General features: G+C 36.5%; 1 protein-coding gene across 1 annotated transcript in view; it reads left to right on the top strand.

Annotated features, from left to right (window-relative positions):
• The window catches only part of LOC134649767 (uncharacterized), an 82,750-nt gene that overhangs the window by 29,046 nt on the left and 39,645 nt on the right, over positions 1 to 14,059 (top strand). The window lies entirely within an intron of this gene.

Genomic DNA, 14,059 nt, shown 5'->3' with positions numbered 1-14,059 from the left:
AAAATAGCTACGTTCAAAAAGCCTAATGACAATACTTTGAAAGTCAATATCAATAAAAAAAACGTCACCTATCTCACTTGTTTGACCCTGACATATCCCATCCATACAAGTGTCAAGAGTGACGTTCCTTCAAAAACGTCACTTTTGTCACTTGTTTGACACTGACATAGCCCATCCATAGAAGTGTCAAGAGTGACGTTTCTAAAAAAACGTCACTTTTGTCACTTGTTTGACACTGCCATAGCCCATCCATACATGTCAAAAGTGACGTTTCTTCAAAAACGTCACTTTTGTCACTTGTTTGACACTGACTTAGCCCATCCATACAAGTGTCAAGAGTGACGTTTCTAAAAAAACGTCACTTTAGTCACTTGTTTGACACTGACATATCCCATCCATACAAGTGTCAATAGTGACATTTCATAAAAAACGTCACTTTTGTCACTTGTTTGACAACGACATATATCCCATCCATACAAGTGTCAAAAGTGACGTTTCTTTAAAAAAAGTCACATTTCTCACTTGTTTGACCCTGACATATCCCATCCATACAAGTGTCAAGAGTGACGTTTCTTCAAAAAGGTCACTCTTGTCACTTGTTTGACACTGACATAGCCCATCCATATATGTCAAAAGTGACGTTTCTTTAAAAAAAGTCACTTTTGTCACTGACATATCCCATCCATACAAGTGCCAAGAGTGACGTTCCTACAAAAACGTCACTTTTGTCACTTGTTTGACACTGACATAGCCCATCCATACAAGTGTCAAGAGTAACGTTTCTAAAAAAACGTCACTTTAGTCACTTATTTAACACTGACATATCCCATCCATACAAGTGTCAATAGTGACGTTTCATAAAAAACGTCACTTTTGTCACTTGTTTGACACCGACAATCCCATCCATACAAGTGTATTAGTGACGTTTCTTAAAAAAAATTCAGCTTTCACACTTGTTTGACCCTGACATATCCCATCCATACAAGTGTCAAGAGTGACGTTTCTTAAAAAAACGTCACATTTTCACTTGTTTGACCCTGACATATCCCATCCATACAAGTGTCAAGAGTGACGTTTCTTCAAAAACGTCACTTTTGTCACTTGTTTGACACTAACATAGCCCATCCATACATGTGAAAAGTGACGTTTCTTTAAAAAAAAGTCACTTTTGTCACTTTTTTGACACTGACATATCCCATCCATACAAGTGTCAAGAGTGACATTTCTTAAAAAAACGTCACATTTTCACTTGTTTGACCCTGACATATCCAATCCATACAAGTGTCAATAGTGACGTTTCATAAAAAACGTCACTCTTGTCACTTGTTTGACACTGACATAGCCCATCCATATATGTCAAAAGTGACGTTTCTTTAAAAAAAGTCACTTTTGTCACTTGTTTGACACTGACATAGCCCATCCATACAAGTGTCAAGAGTAACGTTTCTATAAAAAACGTCACTTTAGTCACTTGTTTGACACTGACATATACCATCCATACAAGTGTCAATAGTGACGTTTCATAAAAAACGTCACTTTTGTCACTTGTTTGACACTGACAATCCCATCCATACAAGTGTATTAGTGACGTTTCTTAAAAAACTTTCAGCTTTCTCACTTGTTTGACTCTGACATATCCCATCCATACAAGTGTCAAGAGTGACGTTTCTTAAAAAAACGTCACATTTTCACTTGTTTGACCCTGACATATCCCATCCATACAAGTGTCAAGAGTGACGTTTCTTCAAAAACGTCACTTTTGTCACTTGTTTGACACTAACATAGCCCATCCATACATGAAGTGACGTTTTTTTAAAAAAAAAAGTCACTTTTGTCACTTTTTTGACACTGACATATCCCATCCATACAAGTGTCAAGAGACTCAAGAGTGACGTTTCATAAAAAACGTCAATTTTGTCACTTGTTTGACACCGACATATCCCATCCATACAAGTGTCAAAAGTGACGTTTCTTAAAAAAACGTCACCTTTCTCACTTGTTTGACCCTGACATATCCCATCCATACAAGTGTCAAGTGACGTTTCTTCAAAAACGTCACTTTTGTCACTTGTTTGACCCTGACCTGACATATCCCATCCATACAAGTGTCAAAAGTGACGTTTTTGTTTGAAGAAACGTCACTTTTGATAGTTCATGAACGACCAAAAATCGTGATATTAAATAAAATTATCAGTTTCGTACGGTAGTTCCCACGCTAGCCCAGTGCGTATTGGGGACTTCACATACACCTTTGAATGTCTTCGCGGTACAGTAGACTTTTTAAACTTAGGTCAACTAAACGTGGGACACATGACGTTAGAAATTTCGCAATTTATACATTTTAAACTTAGGTCAGTTGAGATACGTCAAATATTAGTTATAGAAACGATATGGATCGGATATATCAGTGTCAACAAGTGTCAACAAAAGTGACGATTCTTAAAAAAAACGTCACTTTTGTCACTTGTTTGACACTGACATAGCCCATCCATACATGTCAAAAGTGACGTTTCTTTAAATAAAAAAGTCACTTTTGTCACTTGTTTGACACTGACATATCCCATCCATACATGTTAAAAGTGACGTTTCTTTAAAAAAAGTCACTTTTGTCACTTGTTTGACACCGACATATCCCATCCATACAAGTGTCAAAAGTGACGTTTCTTAAAAAAAAGTCACATTTCTCACTTGTTTGACCCTGACATATCCCATCCATACAAGTGTCAAGAGTGACGCGTCTTCAAAAACGTCACTCTTGTCACTTGTTTGACACTGACATAGCCCATCCATATATGTCAAAAGTGACGTTTCTTTAAAAAAAGTCACTTTTGTCACTGACATATCCCATCCATACAAGTGCCAAGAGTGACGTTCCTACAAAAACGTCACTTTTGTCACTTGTTTGACCCTGACATATCCCATCCATACAAGTGTCAAGAGTGACGTTTCTTCAAAAACGTCACTTTTGTCACTTGTTTGACACTGACATAGCCCATCCATACTTGTCAAAAGTGACGTTTCTTTAAAAAAAGTCACTTTTGTCACTTGTTTGACACTGACATATCCCATCCATACATGTAAAAGTGACGTTTCTTTAAAAAAAAAAGTCACTTTTGTCACTTGTTTGACACCGATATATCCCATCCATACAAGTGTCAATAGTGGCGTTTCATAAAAAACGTCACTTTTGTCACTTGTTTGACACTGACATATCCCATCCATATAGTGATGGGTAGGACATCAATTTAAAATGAGTTTGTATGAGTACCTCATTTTCTAAAATGAGGTGTTACAATGTCTTACTTCAAATGAGGTGAGGTACTAGCATATTTTCAGCGTCGACTATTCCATTAATTCCAACGGTGACAAAAATATTTAATGTATATACATATTTATGTATTCATCACTTCCTTTATAAATAAATAAATAGTAACATTTAATTGGAGTGCAATTCTGGAGGTTAAGAATAGAACTTTTAGGAGAAAGATAATTTTAGAATCAAGTAAAATGAATAGAGGAGTGAAGTAAGACATTTTTGCGGTATGAAGTACTACGACAAATTAACAAAATGAGTGGTACAAATGAGGTGCCTCACGAGTGAGCGACTCAACACTACATCCATACAAGTGTCAAGAGTGACGTTTCTTCAAAAACGCCACTTTTGTCACTTGTTTGACACTGACATAGCCCATCCATACAAGTGTCAAGAGTGACGTTTCTTAAAAACACGTCACCTTTCTCACTTGTTTGACCCTGACATATCCCATCCATACAAGTGTCAAGTGAAGTTTCTAAAAAAAAACGTCACTTTAGTCACTTGTTTGACACTGACATATCCCATCCATACAAATGTCAAAAGTGACGTTTTTATTTGAAGAAACGTCACTTTTGACAGTTCATGAACGACCAAAAATCGTGATGTTAAATAAAATTATCAGTTTCGTACGGTAGTCCCCACGCTAGCCCAATGCGGATTGGGGACTTTACATACACCTTTGAATTTCTTCGCGGTACGGTAGACTTTTTAAACTTAGGTCAGCTAAACGTGGGACACATGTTGTTACAAGTTTCGCAATTTATACATTTTAAACTTAGGTCAACTGGTGTAGCGATGCTACACGGTTTCCCATACTAAAAACATACTACACAACCTGCAATGAATGAGTGTCGCATTTCCGACAAAATAACATATACCAAAGTATGACAATTATGTAAAACTGTAGTATACCTTCTCAGCTGTAGGTTGATCAAAATACCCCGCCTCCTGGCTGGCTAGATTCGAAGAAACAAGCCCAAAGAGAATGCCACTCGAACGGAACTTGTCACCCGGGTTGTGCTGAAATTACTGGACTGAACCTGGCTTTGCGCATATCAAAATGATCCTTGTGATCCACTCTAACTGCTCAAATAGGTCACATCCTAATCTAATTAGTATTTTAGAATCATTTATAAAATTGCTTAAAATTATAAATCATAAATATGTGGGTCCTCCATCGTTCGACAGAGGAAACGTCAAAATAAACGAAGGTTTCGTTACTGCATAGGCAGGGAAGATATTCCGAACGAAACAATGTAGGAAATAGTAATAAAAGATGTAATTATTAATTATTATTGTTAACAACTTAAAATAATTCAAGTATTAATGAACATTTGTATTTTACAAGAATTACTGGATTTAAAAAATGCTCGAGTTGGTTTGAAGTTTAATGCATTGATGTGAATCGAAACGCAATTGACGGGTTGGTGGACTTTTCGAGAGGTGACAGGTCAGAACACTTGGGGGGTTTTTGGTTTGTCGGGACGACGTGGGCTGGAAGCTTGTCCTAGATCGATTGTGGGAAAAATTGTCACGTCTCCTCCTGCCGCCCGGCTCAGCCGGTGGGAACTCGGACTATGATGTAGGCCCGTTTCCGTGGGTGAATCGCGTGGGTGATTCGCGTGAGTGAAGTGCGCGTTCCGGGGTACCCTTCGCCGCCTTCCGAAGGGGAAACATGGTGGACAGTCGTGCTCCCGCGCACGTCAGCGTGTGCCGCCAGCTTGGCGGCGCGGCGCATTGACGCCGCCTCCCACCGCAGGGCGCTGCTTCGGCCCGTGGGCAGCGTGCCGGACGGCGCTACCGGCCGTTCGACGACCCCAAGGTTTCAGCACACGGCCCCCCGCGCACATCATCGAACTCCACGGCGCGGCGTACCCGCGCCGTCCCATAGCCGTAGGGCACGGCCCCGACCCGCAGACCGTGCGTCAGGCGGCCCAGAGCGCCGCTTGACGATCCCGAGGCTCTTCATGCGGTCCCGCCCGCGAAGATACCGGCTGCCGCGGACCGTTCTCGCCCTGGCTTAAAGAAGTTAAGGCTCGACGAACGGCCGCCGCCTTCTGACCACATCCGCCTGCTGCGGCCAGCAGCAGTGTTTCTCCGGATAACGACCTTGCGCCGGATTCGTGAGTGCACCAAACTTTAGTGTTAGATTTTGGCCAAAATCTCGCGTCCCGTTTGATCTCGCGGCCGTATTTTTAAGGCTCTAGGACTATATTAACGTTCCCCCTCAGCGGTCGGGGTATTCTCTGTTTCCCAGCGCCCGCATCTAGCGAGGTGCCATGTAAATAAGGTCTGTCACCGATTTGGAAAGTAAATTGCATGATACACATTTGGCCTTATCCTTTATAGCGCCCTATCCCTACTCTCATAACCAGGTTTAAAGCAACAAGAGGTCCTTGTATTTCAATGGTTCAGTGTCTTGCTGCGAGCCTTATCCGGCATCTATTGTTGAGCATTTAAAAGTGTTGAAAGCATAATCTTAACAAACCACAACTATTCGGCCATCGCCGCTTCAAAAAATTCTCATTTTTATACACTACACTGGACGTAGGAAAAAAGGTCGTTAGTATTTTCGTGCACTAGCAGACATTTAATTGCTGGTGACTGTACGCGTACGCTCGTATAAAACGCTACTCTGTAACCGCCCTAAGATACCTTCATCCTATCCAATCCGTTGCTTTGCGGCCGTGCGGCCTTGAGGTATCGCCATCGCTTCCCCTCCCGCCCCGCGCCGATCATTTAAATAATTTAACGATAGCCATTTTTACAATTGTGACAAAAGCTCATTGTATTAATAGGAGATTCTTTGACGTTGTGATAACATTAATTACAGGCTGTATGGTGCATTAAAAAAATATACTGTAGAATTAATGCGCGTGGGGTAAAATACGTTATAATTGTTTAAAAAATAGTAAAAATAAAATCCCCTGGTTTTTTATTTTATTAGATTGAGTAGAATAATTGGCGTAACAATATAGTGGAAAATCACCAAGTGTTTAATTAATGTTGTATTGTAATTATTTATTTCAAACATTTTTATTGCTCGTGACGTATGCACCACTAAAAAAGTGGTGCATATTTTACTTACAGTGTGAAATATTTAGTTATGCCTTTTGAACAAAAAATCGCTACTGTAGAATTTGATGTTTACATCTTTTTAAAAACTAAATTTTTAAAAATTTTTTTTCCAAAGATCTCAATATATTTTTTAGAGATTACTTTACATATACATTCACAAAATAGTGTTCTATTATATTCCAAACACAAATATACTGTAGGATATAATGTGATGCTCTCGAACAATTTAAAGTTTAGTAACCGGCCTACTCGGCAGGTAGACCTGCGCGTACTTCAAAAATACTTACCTAGGTAATTGCTTCCTGTTTCTATGGTTACCCCAGCCGTCACACAATTCCAGTTATCGGAATGCTTGCGCCTGTCTCGTACTACTTTTTGCGAGGTGGAAATGATTCCATTTAAGCCCACTGCGGCGTCTGCTTTTTGCAATGATCACTACAAACTCAAAACGTCGTTTATATAAATTTATGAGCGTTTATGGCGCCCTACACAAAAAGTGGAACCATTCCCGAGATAATATTTTATCTGGTTAGAATGACCATGTAGCTGCAAGGCGTCTTCAACGGTAGAGAGGTAATTAAGTTTACTATCGTGTTCGTTGTAACGTTTTCACACGGCATTTAAACTCTGCATTTATCAATCTTCTGAACAATGCCGCGTAACTGCGGCAGTTATAATACTTGTAATATTAGCATTATTATAGTTACCCTCAGAATCGGAGCCAACAAGGTGGCCGCAAATATCTGCATATTCATTGCCAAACGTGGCTTATGTGTTTTACAATTTATCTTTGATATTTTCCTAAATGCATCAGAATTCATCAAACCGCCGGTCGGAAGAAGTATGACTGATTCTTGTATTATAAATTTATCTATGATTGCTCTAATTATAAAATGGTGGTGCCTCTTTAACTTTGCTCACCCGTTACCATCAAGATGTTCTCTCTTTGACTCCCCAATCCAAGTGAACGAGTCTGCACAACCGTCCGTTTAACTCCCACTTACCCCTACCACTTGCTAACTCAAGTGTTGCCAGGTAAGTCATTAAACATTACCCATTACCCTAATATTAAATTCAGGTATTTTCAGAAAGTTGCCAAGTAAAATTCATATTTGCTTACACTTTTTGATATAATTACCAAAAATCATGACATTCGGCCATCCTACTTCGTGCATGACTCCGGCGCACGAAACTCAATTTAAGGTTGAAAAGAAAATAGCTAAGAAAGCTCCTTTAGAAACACTTATAAAACATTTCTTATACACCGAAATAAATCGTACCTACTCCATGAAATTCCCCTGAGATCGAAATGCTTATTCAGCTTCTTATACCTAGTTGTAAACAATAACATTAAATGTGTAAACTTTGTTTTAAATCAATATGTTTGAGCTCGCGTCTATCATGACATTCGGCCTTCAGTTCTTTCCTTTCTTTATGTTTACTGTCAATTGCATATGTTTAGCTTTATGAGAATTTGACTTGTAGTTAATTATTTACTTGATGTTTACTACGTGTCTTACAAACGCTTAAAACATTTTTCATCATACAGCGATATAAGTTTATGCAATAAATAGATTTTATTCAATGAATTCGATAGTCTTCAAGTAAAATATGATATTGTACCTTTAAAAGTTTAAATTTTAATATTATGAACACAAACTATTTTTTTTTATTATTTCTCTGAAACAGACCTGACAAATAAATTAGCTATTGGTGTTGTTACTTAAGATATACATATTTTCTTTATTTTATTAGCATATAACCTTGCTAACCTGTTTCCGAATATTAAACTCAAAGTCGACAGAAACACTTGAGACAGGTTTCAGTAGCAAAACGCAGACTTTATCAATTTTATCATGCATAATTGTAGATTTTTATTTTTGCAAATAATATTAAATAATTGTATAATGTCCAATATTTTGATGCATTTTCTAAATTTCAAAGTCTATTTGACACCCAATATATCTAATAATTTACCAGTTTTTCTTGAAGATTTATTTTATTTCATCTATTGTAACAGAAATAAATCAACTCGTCGGACCAAACGGAAGATTTGCATTTTGTACACACCCTTTTGATATCATTCGTTACAGCAGTCTTCTAAAGATGGCAATTTATCTTTTTTTTTTTTGTTTTTAATCAAAGTAAGCTTTCCAAAAAAAAACATGTTTCTTCACATTCTTTCAATATTATTTCTCACAGCAATCATGCAAAGATAGCAGATTTTTGAAATCAATGCAAACATTTCTGACGAAACCAATCTTATTGGTGCAATTGGTTTCTTCTTTCATACTAACTTAATTGATTTTAAGTACCTATCTATAGTGCATATAAAGCCATTTATGGCAATTATAATATTCAACTCTATTGACAGTATTAAAATTCAATTTGAAGTAATCAATTTTATGTGACATACATTTTTTAAGCGTACCGACATATGTTAAGTACCTAATCAATAACCGTTTCAATATTATTTTATTACCTCTGTTAAGATGAACTTCAAAATGTAAGTGTTTCATTAATAAATAAATGAACCACGACACAATGACACGAAATTAACTTTTTGAAAATAGAACGTAAATAATACAGAAACTAGATATTAAAAGCGGAAATGTGGAAAGTCATGTGATATACCAACTACAACTTATGAAAATTATGAATTTTGAATTACATTTTTTTTTATCCTGATCCTGATACGAACGAAACATCACAATCATAACTTTGAATACGAGAGAGATAGGATGGTTTTAATTTTGGATGTCTCGATCATTGATGTATATGTTACCCTATATAACCCTTTCTAGATATGCTAGAACAGTTATTAACAACTACTAATGCTATCCCATCATTTAGATAAACTATTATTCTAGACACTGTTTTAAATCGATTAACAAATCAATAATAATCAAGCAGAGTATGTTTAGAGTTAGACCCTGGCATAAATACGACTAAACTCACAATTCGCATAATTTAAAAGCAAATCAGTTACTGAAATCACGCATAGGCAATGAATGTTACCTATTTCATGTCTCTAACCAAAATCTAAGTCAAATACCTGATTCAACTATTTTTTTTTTTAATTTACGACTATACATGTACTTTATTATTTCTATGCTTCAAACATATTATTACGTATCTAGAGGCTGTAGCTCTAAACTTCTTCACAAACTCAGCCATTTCTACAATTTCGCTTTTATAACGTGATTTGTAACTGTATATAACCCTAAATATTCTTCATATAGACGTACACACAACTAAAAATAAAATACCTTTTGACATTGATATCTAATTTACTAAAGCTTTTTTTTTCATTTGGATATTCTAAGTTTCAAAAATAAACTCGCATCAAACTTTCAATCATAGAGAAAGTACATTTTTATTTCAAAATATTTCGAGACCGCATGTAACGATACTTAAATACTATTTTGTAAGAGAGGAAATCAAGCCCAACCCCTACATGACACCAAACTCGATCGCACCTTAAAGAAAAAAAAAACAACTGCATACAGTATAAGACAAAAAAAAAACAACGGGCTGCACCCAGGGAGCGCCAGCAGCGAAAACTCAATGACCAGTGCAAAATGACAATTGTCTCAATTGAGGCCAGCGCCATCCAGCGTTATTTCGTCTCATCACTTGAAACCCCCAAACACATCGCTGTCAGTACTCGAGCCATACCAGTACCAGCTAGAGGGAAAGTCACCAGATGGCATTCAATTCAAATCAACAAAGAAGAACTCAATGACATTGTAACAGTCCCTCGACCAGGCCACGTGCCCGTCCCACGTTTTACGAATCTTACGTCTTACGCTCTCGCGAGTTTAACATTTTTTTTTTCATCACAAAAAATGCTCGGCGCCGCCAAAGAAGTTTTCACTTTAAAAATTACATTCATTATCACCACTAATTTTGAAACGACTATTTCGTAATGTTAAAAAAAAAATGTTTACTTATAGTTAGTTTTTGAACATTTACTGCTTCATAGTACCACTCACTTATGGCATGTACATATACTAATTTAATTTATACAATAAGTTATTGCCAATTGCGTTAGTGTGAAAAATTCTAAATCAAACAGTTTTCTGACATCAATCAGTCAACTATAGCTTCAAAAAGATCATTGTATTTAATATTCAACACAGATATTATTTTATTGAATTCATTTCATAGTCAAAATATATTCATTAGAAAAACCCGATGAGGTAAAAACCAACTACTCTTTTCAATCTTCCGCCAATGACAAGAGTTCTCTGGTATAAAAAAAAATATTCTCTAACCTTTGTTATAAAGTTAGCACAAATGTGACATTTTAACTAACTCTGTAAATTTTCATTGACCCCATTTCACAATTCATTCAACAATTCTCAGTCACCTTGACCCCTCACTCCTATTTGAGCAGGTCAAAACCAATATCAACTTCCTTTGATGCTTTCAACGTTTCTCGTATCTCGTTTGTTCCACCTCGTACTCCAGCACATAATCATTTTAAAATAAACAAAATTCTTACACTTCCTTCTCAATACATTTAATATGACTTTGCAAAACACGTTAATGAAAACTTAACTACATTTCCGTGCAAACAGATCACTCGCACAAGACAGGGATCAAAAAATCAACTCCGAACTCATCCTATTAGACTGACCAAGTCATATGGTTGGTAAAGTTTTACTTGTCATTAACTTCTGTCCTTTTTAAGAGAATTACTCCCATACTGTTGTTAATGTTATTTCAATTTGTTCATTATGTTGAAACTATTTGCCGTATCTCTCATTAACCACGTCGACATTTTAAAAGAGGAATAAGACATTAACATTTACTGCGCAACCCGATCGAAATAATACACGTACTTATCCGTGAAATATTTAAAATACTTGAAATGTAAGTACTCAAACCCTTTTCATGTCTTTACATAGATTCAAAATGCTTGTTATCACAAAAACACAACAAGAACTACCAGAATATTAATAAAAAAATCTGTGGAGCTGTCGCTAGTACGACATAAATCCTCTGCACTCTCACGATATCTATGCCTACTTTTTTCCCACTATAAACATTTTAACATGATCTGCAATAAATGATCAACATTAGCCTGTCAGATCCACATCAGTTTATTTTTTAACTTTCAATAACGTACACGCGCGCTATACTATGTATTTTACTTGTTCCAAACATCTCTAAATTTTCAAATTTAAATAAAAAGTCATCTTCATCAGACGCATACCCGCGTTACACAAAACGAAACTCCAATAACGCATGCTTAAGTAGTACAAATGACGCACTTTCGTGTCATATAGAACTTAACCTTAATGACGCCCCAACGTCAAAAATTCAGCTTCAATGACGTCTCCACGTCATACAAAACAACATCAATGACGCCACAACGTCACACAAATGACACTGCCATGTCATACAAATGACGCTTCCACGTCACACAAATGACGCCTCCACGTCACACACAAATGACACCTCCATGTCATACAAATGACGCCTCCACGTCACACAAAAGACGCCTCCACGTCACACAAAAGACGCCTCCACGTCACACAAAAGACGCCTCCACGTCACACAAAAGACGCCTCCACGTCACACAAAAGACGCCTCCACGTCACACAAAAGACGCCTCCACGTCACACAAAAGACGCCTCCACGTCACACAAAAGACGCCTCCACGTCAAACACAAAAGACGCCTCCACGTCACACAAAAGACGCCTCCACGTCACACAAAAGACGCCTCCACGTCACACAAAAGACGCCTCCACGTCACACAAAAGACGCCTCCACGTCACACAAAAGACGCCTTCACGTCACACAAAAGACGCCTCCACGTCACACAAAAGACGCCTCCACGTCACACAAAAGACGCCTCCACGTCACACAAAAGACGCCTTCACGTCACACAAAAGACGCCTTCACGTCAAACACAAATGACACAAGCTCATATTAACGTCGATTTAAAGTATCAGGTATCAAAGTATCCCTGTGCTATTGTTATCTTACTAATGTCATATTTATTTCGTAAATGCACTGCATTGCACAATACTACTTATACGGTACTCATTTAAATTAATTGTAATGATTATATTGTATCATAAAATATTATTAGTTTGCATATGACAAAAAAAAATCAAATAGGCTTTAACCGAGAGGAACAAAGTACCGTTGTCACTAAAAATTGCTGGACAAAAACTATAGGTTATAGTTAATCAGTTCAGTTTCAATGAACAAGGCTTATTCCGTCCCAATTAACCGCGATATGCTACACATGTACTATATTTTATGAAATAAATAAGACATAATTCAATAGCACAAATTTCCGATCACTGATCACCAGCACAAGCCCACACATCAATCTGTAATCATAAAACACAAAAAGATCAAAATAATAGGCATTTCAAATATGTACTTATCTACTCATAAATGTATCAATTTTCTTACGACGTTGCAATTTGATGACAATAATTTTGATCATTTATAGTAGATAATAGGTACATATAAAACAATAATCTGTGCTAAATATCCATTAAATCGACGGGTACATAACTATTAACTTATGAACTCATTCCAAAATCAAAAGTCTGCCGCTTTAATACTAATACAATAATTATAATTTCATTGTAGGTAGATGTCGTAATAGCAACCGACTAAAATAATTTTACCATTCAAATGATATCGAAAATTATGGTTATATTCCAAATACTTTTGCAAAGAACACGTACCTAGATCAGATACTCTAATTACTCATCCATCTAAGAGTATATAATTAAATATATAACTTTTTACCGTTAGCAAAATGTAGGTAACCTACCTTCATTAAAACAAACCAAACAAAACTCAATACTTTTACAATGAATTGATGTAAAATTTTACTTTGTCGCTGATTATACAACTACCACTCATGTATAATAAAACTACCTTATATTTTTTTTTGCATTAAAATATCTTGATAATTTAAAACAACACTACAAAGCAACAATGTAAAGAAAGTCTAAGCTTCTTACAGCTACAAAACTGCATTCAAAACACATAAACTACTCGAGGTTCATAAAATCAATCCATTATGTAGGCACTTAGGTACCTACTATTGAAATAAAATAAAGACAACTTACGTTTTTATTCTACCGATCGAATCTAAAAATCTTATTGTGGGTTAGTGATACGTTAACACTTCTGAAATATTATAAATTTATCTATGATTGCTCTAATTATAAAATGGTGGTGCCTCTTTAACTTTGCTCACCCGTTACCATCAAGATGTTCTCTCTTTGACTCCCCAATCCAAGTGAACGAGTCTGCACAACCGTCCGTTTAACTCCCACTTACCCCTACCACTTGCTAACTCAAGTGTTGCCAGGTAAGTCATTAAACATTACCCATTACCCTAATATTAAATTCAGGTATTTTCAGAAAGTTGCCAAGTAAAATTCATATTTGCTTACACTTTTTGATATAATTACCAAAAATCATGACACTTGTGAAGTCATATTCCGATTCGTCTGGTAAAAAGATCATTTTGGACACATATAAATTAGTAAATCAATGTTCGTGGCGTGCCTCTTTCAATTAATTTAATTAACCTTTGGAATTGGGCTATAGGTTACCTGTCATTGATTTCATCTACACTGATTAAACCGTCACGATTTTTAGACATTATTAAATTACGCGAT

This window comes from Cydia amplana, chromosome 7, assembly GCF_948474715.1.
Source record: "Cydia amplana chromosome 7, ilCydAmpl1.1, whole genome shotgun sequence".
Taxonomy (NCBI): Eukaryota; Metazoa; Arthropoda; class Insecta; order Lepidoptera; family Tortricidae; genus Cydia; species Cydia amplana.
Note: the sequence above shows the minus strand (reverse complement) of the source record. Positions and strands in the feature narration are given on the sequence as shown.